The sequence below is a fragment of the Piliocolobus tephrosceles genome, chromosome 5 (genome assembly GCF_002776525.5).
Source record: "Piliocolobus tephrosceles isolate RC106 chromosome 5, ASM277652v3, whole genome shotgun sequence".
Taxonomy (NCBI): domain Eukaryota; kingdom Metazoa; phylum Chordata; class Mammalia; order Primates; family Cercopithecidae; genus Piliocolobus; species Piliocolobus tephrosceles.
This window is the reverse complement of record NC_045438.1, coordinates 26118104-26126474: the sequence shown is the minus strand read 5'-3', so window position 1 is coordinate 26126474 and position 8371 is coordinate 26118104. Positions and strand designations below refer to the sequence as shown.

Genomic DNA, 8371 nt, shown 5'->3' with positions numbered 1-8371 from the left:
ATATAACAAATTGAAATTAAATACAGTACTTCTAATAATGACTTCTTCCAATCAGTCCAAACTGGGTTCCCACTTATTCCCTATGATATACATCTCCGTACCGTAAAACTTTATCCTTCCTGCTCGGCGCGTTGGCACATTCTGTTCCTCCCACTAGAATATTTCCTGCACTTATTCAAATCATACCTAAGACCATTGCAGAACTCCAGGCACATGACCATTCCATCCAAACCCCTGCCCTCAGAGACTTGACCAAACTCGAGCACAGCTTTAGCAGCATAAGGCCCTGTGCCCAGGACGACTGCCTCAGTAAGCTGAACTAGGTGATGTAACCAGCACAGAACTGATGATAGGTCTCTAACATCCCTTTCTTAGAACATTTACTAAAGGGCCTGCAATTGTAAATACTTATTTCTTGCTACTCAGAAGTTCTCTCTCAAGGACCGGAGAGCCATTCCCTGGAAATGTAATCAAGAAGGATAAAATCCTCCGTAGGAGGATACAATCCTGCGGTAACTGTTGAAACACACACACACACACAGCTGGCCTAATCACATTTACACTAACAACTCTGTAGGTTCACTTTCTCTACTGAGCGCCCGCATATCCCCTTTCTCCTTTTAAAAGGCCCCTTTAAAAACGCTCAGGTCACCTCTGCACAAATCGAAATAGTGCTCAGCTCTTTCCTGTCAGTAGTTAACTGAACAAATGTTTTCACCGCTTTAACGTCCAGCTGCGCTTATCTTTGACATCGACTACCTAAGGTCTACCTTTAGTCCCACGACTCTGACAAAACGATCTCAGTATTGGCGTAAAATGACCTCCCCTTTCAAGGATCTTCCAAAGCACTTCCTGTCTGAGGCATACAAAATGTATTGGCACGGAATTTTACACTTACTGAGCTTTATAAACACCTCGTCACATCCACATCCACACATTCAGGACACACACTGGGTATTCGGGTAAAAACAAACAAACAAACAAACAAACAAAAACACAAAGAACTGGCTAAATACCCATTCCCCTCAACAACTCGGATGAGATATCTAAAAAGGGTCGACCTTCGGTACCTTTCTGTCCTCTCCCCTCTCGCTGTTTGCCTACACTGGCTTCCTTGCCTCCCCTTTTTCCCACGTTTATCGGAGCCAAAACAAGCTCGGTTCAGCAGCCTCCTTTCCCAGCCCTAACCCTGTGCTGCAAAAGCGAAAATTAAAAGCCAAGAACAATAGGAGACCGCCCACCCGGGCTCACTCGCGACACTAGGAGGAGCGATACGGCTGTAGGAAAGGTGGAGCCTCGCGGCAGAGGCAGGATTTCCGGGGTCACCGGAACCGACAAGAGAACAGGATAAAGTCCTCGGAGAATCCTAAAATGTCGCCGTGGAATGGACTGTAGCGCTCGCTTCTCCAAACGTGTCCCAGACGGCGAGCCTCGCCGGCTCTGCGACTTGTCCCTTGCAAGCCCCGCGCAGGCCTGCCACCTGCTGGACGTGGAGACGCGGTGCTAAGCGCCACGGGTCGACTGTACGCCGGGTGGGGAAGAAGGGCTAGGGGAGGAGAAGAATCGATCTTCGCAGAGCGCTCCGGGAGATCGCGAGATTACACTTTCAAAAGCTTGCTTGCTTTCTAAACACTGGAGGCTTGCTTTCTACACACTGATTTAATTTCGGAGTACATTCGAGGCCCTGTGCTAAGTTAGGTAATGTTCCCTGTGACTTCTGTAATTGTCTTTTATGTGTTAAATTGTCTTGCTTAACTAAAACTTTTCTTGTATCGTGTCACCAACTTTTCAAGAACGAAAGATGAGCAACTCCATTCTGGTAGAGGTTCTTTCATTGGAGAATTTTTGAGCTGCAGTAATCCTTTTAACGCTGCGCACACATACAGGGGTTACACGCGTAGGGGATTAAAACCACAGTTAAGTTATAGGTTGAAGGGGCTGTTAAGGACTTCAGGCAACATCTAAATAAACACTCCGTTCTTTTCTCTGTTCCGCATCTGGGAGCCTCTTGTATAGCAGCTGTTGCTCTAGGTGCTAGAGGTACGCAGAGGAACTGGACAAGGGCAAGAAAAACAAAGGACCCCTTTCGAAGAACTAGCATTCTCTTGGAAGAGACAAGCTTGTGGTGAGAAGTGTATTTGTGAAATCTACGAGGGCGGGGGAGGAGCGCAGTACTGAAACGGGTGATCCTTTCTTGATTTCTTATTGGGTTCTGGCTTGAAAGGCGATCTATATAGAATCAGTTGAGATTACTGCAGTGATTAACATTCCAGGAAGGGAAGCCAGCCTGTGAAGAAGCATGGCGTTGAGACAGGGTGAGTGGTGAGATTAATAAACAGGATAGTTGGAGAGTTGATTTGTGGCCAGATTCTTAAGTCCCTGTATGGAATTTAGGCCTAAGAAAATTATCATTAGGCACTGTAACCCTCTTGCAGCTAAGACTAATGGGAAGAACTGGTTAAAAAACTAATTACAGCAAAGAGTGAGAGAGTAGTGATGAGAGATACAGATGTTGTGAGAGCAGACAATAAGGGGACTTTATGTAGTCCTATGTTAGAGGAGATGATTTGAAGTTACTCTGAGGAAGACAAAAATGTAACGGAAAGAGAGATCGCATATGCGAAAGCTTGAAATGGCGAAAAAATCAGAAGGATTTCAGGAACTGAAAGTTGTGCATTTTGCCTGTGTGAGGGAGAGAGTTGTGGGTGGCATGTAATGAACCTTGAAAGGTAGTTCATATTATGACAGCCTACAAACGAATCAGAACTTTTAAAAACAGGCGATATACAGACAGTCTGAAATCAAATGCTTCTGATTTCTATTGCGTGCTCTAGGCTGTTTTCTAAGTATGAGTTTACGTTAGTCTTCTGGATTTAGTGATTACAATATAAGGTGAAATAGGTAAGGGCTTTTAAGAGAACATCTCACTTATTTCCTGTGCACTAAGGGGGAACAGATCACCTTTGCAGAACTTGAAAAAAATGGAAAGTGCGACCTTTGATCTCAGATGGGCTTTCTTTCCTCTTTTCAGTGGCTTGGTAGTGAGCTGTTCGGCTGCACCGAATCTTCTTTGTGGTGGGGCTGCGGACTGCAAGACATCTTGCTTGGCAAGTTTTAAACATAAGTTTTACCCGGAAGAAAGCTTATAAAATTGTAAATGCCTCAGAACCTTTTCATCTTCCTGTGATTCTGGAAGAAATCTAAAATACCAATCGTTTAACTACATGCTTCTACAGAACCTGAATCTTAAGCTCTGTTCACTTTGTACTATTAGAGGCTATAGTAGATTAATAATGACTAACACCTTGTCATCTCATCGCTGAGCTTTTGTCTAAGATAGTCTCTGAATTTAGAACTGGGATGAAAGTATACATAATAGGCTATTATAAAATTTTTAGAATTGGATTTCTAAACTTGGGGTCAGTGAATCTAGCAGGCTCAAGCAGTGTTCTCAGGTTTTTCTGGCACAGACAAGGAATGTAAGAGGAGGAGAGAAAAGGAGAGATGGTAATGGGAGAGAATAGAATGAGAGAAGACAAAAAATATGGAATTAATAGTGAAAGGAAACGTGAAGTATTATAAGATTTTCTTGGAAAAATTGGCATTTCAGTGATAGATCAAAGATGACTAATGAGACAAAATGCTACTATTACATAAATATTTAATGTTTTAATGATTTGAGGATAAAAGGATATCTGATGGCATTCATACTAAATGCTGTAGTGTTGATGTTGGAGAGAGGGATAATGTATCAAGACAGAGCAGATAGACCCCTTTACAATGAGAGCAGAAGATATGTTGTTTACTGATTCTACTTTCCCACAAAATGCTAATGCTTTTATAAGTCTCTACTCTTTATTTTCTAGATTAACTCCTTGTTTCTTCCCCTAAACATGATTATGGAAGACAGGCAAAAATAAAAAATAAAAAAAGGTTTTTTTTAAAGCAACCATCTATGTGTTTATCAGGTTTCTTTAGCACTTTCATTCTGAAGATATTATCAAGGTGGAAATTAGGGCCTCTGCCCCACATGGATCTCCTTCATTGAATTGTATCTTCATGCCTGATTAATGGCGTATTTTAGGCAAAAGCACCCAGGTATTGAGGACCGCGGTGATGGTGGTGGAGAATGAACAGACACAAGAGACAAAGACAAACAGAGAACATGGCAGCCGCGCGCAGAGCCTCCGCCTCACTTTATTTATACTCCATAAACCCCATGTCAGCAGAAATAGCACAATGTAAAACAAACTTTCTGTACCAGGGCGTAACCTCCTGCCTAGTTCCTTGTCTCTAGGTTCTTCCTTATTTGTCTGCCTTCTTGGCACCTACAGGAGTTCATTAAAAGTGCAACTGGGGAAAATGTCCTTGAGCCTTATCTATCCTTAGCATATTGCTTTCAAGGGCCCCTGCACCCAGGCATACTATATTTGACTCTGAATATGTAGGCCTCCGAGGTTTATTAACTGAACTGGTACGTGACCTTGACAGCTTCCCTAGACTAGAAGCATTCCTAAGGAACCCTGAGCTGTAGTCTATTTGGCCTTCTTAGAATGGGACACTTCCCAAATTGAAGGCAGCGGTAGGTTGCAGAGGAGAGAGGAGGGAGAAAGGGAAAGAGGGAGAAAGCAAGTTCCCTTTGTTGCCTCAGTAAATAGAATGCAGAAGGGAGGGACACATTAAGTCAAGTCTTATCTCAATACGTACTGGGTAAATTGCCTCTCATTCTGAGAAAGTTATAGAAAATGTGTCAGGTTATCCTTAACTCATAATACCTAATAGCCTTATGAGAAAAATCTGTTCAAATAGTTAAAGTAGGACGAATACCACTAACCAGACCCTTATAAAATATGTATTATATATAGTTATGTAGAATGACTTTGTATTGTCTATTAACCTCATTTTTTTTTTTTTTTTTTTTTTTCGAGACGGTGTCTCGCTCTATCACCCAGGCTGGAGTGCAGTGGCATGACCTCAGCTCACTGCAAGCTCCACCTCCTGGGTTCACGCCATTCTCCTGCCTCAGCCTTCCGAATAGCTGGGACTACAGGCTCCCACCACCACGCCCGGCTAATTTTTTGTATTTTTAGTAGAGACGGGGTTTCACCGTGTTAGCCAGGATGGTCTCGATCTCCTGACCTCGTGATCTGCCCACCTCGGCCTCCCAAAGTGCTAGGATTATAGGCGTGAGCCCCCATGCCCGGCTATTAACCTCATTTCTTAAAAAGTGTTAATATTTTTATTAGTGATGCAGTAGAGATTATGTTGCATAGAAACCCGTTTTGTAAATATTAATAAAACCAGACAAGGAGCTCTTGCCCTCCTTTTCTGAAGAGGAGCAGAGATTCCTCAGCTAGGAGCGATGAAGAAGTTGTGGCTCTTTGGCAAGCTGACCAGAGGCCAGTGAAAGATTATTTGGCTGACTATGATACCCTCACTTGTAGCTACACCCCTGAGTTTGCATTTTTAAAGTACCCAAGAGTGAAATAGTTCTTTCTCTTTCTTTGAGACAGTCTCTGGCTCTGTCATTGTGGCTGGAGTGCAGTGGTACGATCTCACCTCACTGCAATTTCTGTCTCCTGGGTTCAAGCTATTCTCCTGCCTCAGCCTCCTGAGTAGCTAGGATTACAGGTGTGTGCCACTACACCTGGCTAATTTTTGTATTTTTAGTAGAGATAGGGTTTGGCCATATTGGCCAGGCTGGTCTTCCTGACCTCAGGTGATCTGCCTTCTTTGGTCTCCCAGAGTGCTGGCATTACAGGCGTGAGCCACCACGCCCGGCCTGAAATAGTTCTCTTTTTCTTATTTTGTAAATATAGATTTTATCTTTAGTTTAGAAAATGATGACTAGGTACCTATATAGTAATTACCTATATAGTAATAACCACAATGTGTGTCATTAAGTTCCACAAAAATTTCACATAAAATTCTGTGTTAAGAGCTGTGAGTAAGATGCAGTCCCTGTCCTGACCAGCCCTAAAATGCTACAGCTTATCTCATATGTACCTTTCTGTTATGTTTTCTGGTTGTGCATGATTTTTTAAGAAATATCATTACCTTTAATAAGGACCCTTGCTTAGCTGCCAGACTTGTCAACAAAGAAATTTCAGACATCTATAGGTTGTAATTATTGTCAGTGGCTACTGATGCAATATGTAAAGCAGAGCTCTTAAGAAACTAGTTTTACAACGGGCAGTTTAGGAGATTGGAAGGAATTCCTGGACAGGAAGAAAATATTTCCTGAGAAGTAAATGTAATGTAGCACACATATATAGAAAGTGAAATGTATAAGATGAGTTTAAAGAACAACAAAGTAAATAACTGTGGATGACATTATCTAGGTTAAGAAATAGAATATACCTGTATTCTGAAACTTAACTTTTTCAGCATTGGTTAGGTGACTCAACTGATATTTTTCTTCATTCTTCACATCTGTGTTTCTTTTCTTTCTGGTGAAATGCAATGTAACATAAATTTCAACTCAGTGAACAAAAGTCATTTGTTATAGAAGTAATATATAGCTGTGAAACACTAGTATTGCACTGTTTCATAACCGTAAAAATTCTGGTTACACATATGTAGGATAATTCTGGTTTTATATATGTGTATGTGAGTATATACATTTGATATTTACTCCCTAGCAGAGCTGGTATGTTGCTTGATTTTGGTTGTACTTCTGCTTAGAATTTTAAAAATTAGAATGAAGGGCAATAAAGCATCATAATTCCATGCACTGATTTAATGTTATTGGATCCATTTGTACCTCAAGAAAATCCTTAGACTACATGATAAAAGTTTACTGGTGGAAAAAAAAAAGATATCCTTTTATTAAGACTATACATTAAGTTTAATGGAACTCTCTAGTAGAGCTCAATAAAAGGAGAGACTTTGCTCTATTTTCAGTTAGATATTTGAGTTATTTTTGCTTTATGTGTGAATAGTTTGTTTCTCTGACAAAACTGCAGACTTTTAAAGATGTTTTGTTGCTCTCTGAAATAACTAACAATGGGGTGATCACTAATAGGAATTCAATAAATAGCCGTTGAATTGCTACAGAACTACCTCTCACCAAATGCTCTTAACATATGCATATGTGTCTATACACTTGGATCCCATTTCTTGACCAGAAAAGTCTACATATAAATGTAAATTTAATGGTCCATATGCCAAGAAACTAATAACTTTTTATTTCTGAGAATGCAGCTAAATGTCTACTTATCTACTTTAAATAATCCAATAAAGAATACCATCCTGTTTTAAAATATTTGTCTTAATTGCTAATCCAGTTACTATGTTTTTAAAATTTTGCCTTTAAAAAAGTAAAGGAAACTTCAGAACTCATTTTGAATGACATATTTTGGTATATTTTCCTATTTTTCTCACAGACTTTGACCACTGAACTTTGTTCTAAGGGTAGTGAAAGGGGAGGTGAAACAGAAAGAATAGTGGTTGAGTATGGGAGGGTTATGGTTATGAATGGAGATTACAAACATAAACTTAATAATAAATACATACTGCTATGAGAATATAGGTGTTGCTGATGAGAAGAGTCAAACTGTGTAAAATATTTTAAGAGATTTATTCTGAGCCAAATGTGAGTGACCATGGCCTGTAACACAGCCCTCAGGTCCTGAGAACATGTGCCCAAGGTGGCTAGGGTACAACTTGGTTTTACATATTTTAGGAAGGCATGAAACATCAATCAAATACATTTAAGAAATATAGAGGGCGGAGCAAGATGGCCGAATAGGAACTGCTCCAGTCTCCAACTCAAGACCGGTGATTTCTGCATTTTCAGTGGAGGTACTGGGGTCATCTCACTGGGGAGTGCTGGACAGTTGGTGCTGGTCAGCTGCTGCAGCCGGACCAGCAAGAGCTGAAGCAGGGCGAGGCATTGCCTCACCTGGGAAGCGCAAGGGGGAAGGGAATCCCTTTTCCTAGCCCGGCAAACTGAGACACACAACACCTGGAAAATCGGATAATTCCCACCCCAATACTGCGCTTTAAGCAAACGGGCACACCAGGAGATTATACCCACACCTGGCCGGGAGGGTCCCACGGCCACGGAGCCTCCCTCATTGCTAGCACAGCAGTCTGCGATCTAACCGCAAGGCAGCAGCGAGGCTGGGGGAGGGGCGCCCGCCATTGCTGAGGCTTAAGTAGGTAAACAAAGCCACTGGGAAGCTCGAACTAGGTAGAGCTCACAGCAGCTCAAGGAAACCTGCCTGTCTCTGTAGACTCCACCTCTGGGGACAGGGCACAGCTAAAAAACAACAGGGGAAGCAGCAGAGGCCTGTGCAGACCCGAACGACTCTGTCTGACAGCTTTGAAGAGAGCAGTGGATCTCCCAACACGGAGGTTGAGATCTGAG

General features: G+C 41.8%; 1 protein-coding gene across 3 annotated transcripts in view; it reads left to right on the top strand.

Annotated features, from left to right (window-relative positions):
* The window catches only part of ECHDC1 (ethylmalonyl-CoA decarboxylase 1), a 62309-nt gene continuing 53938 nt past the window's right edge, over window positions 1-8371 (top strand). The window contains exons 1-3 of one of the 3 annotated variants that reach the window (XM_023230752.3): window positions 1-1698; window positions 2005-2125; window positions 3032-3107. The gene's annotated coding sequence lies outside the window, so the exon portion shown is untranslated. Of the gene's footprint in view, window positions 2126-3031; window positions 3108-8371 lie in introns of all 3 variants that reach the window. The other 2 variants (XM_031935542.1, XM_023230753.3) reach the window with 2 other exon arrangements.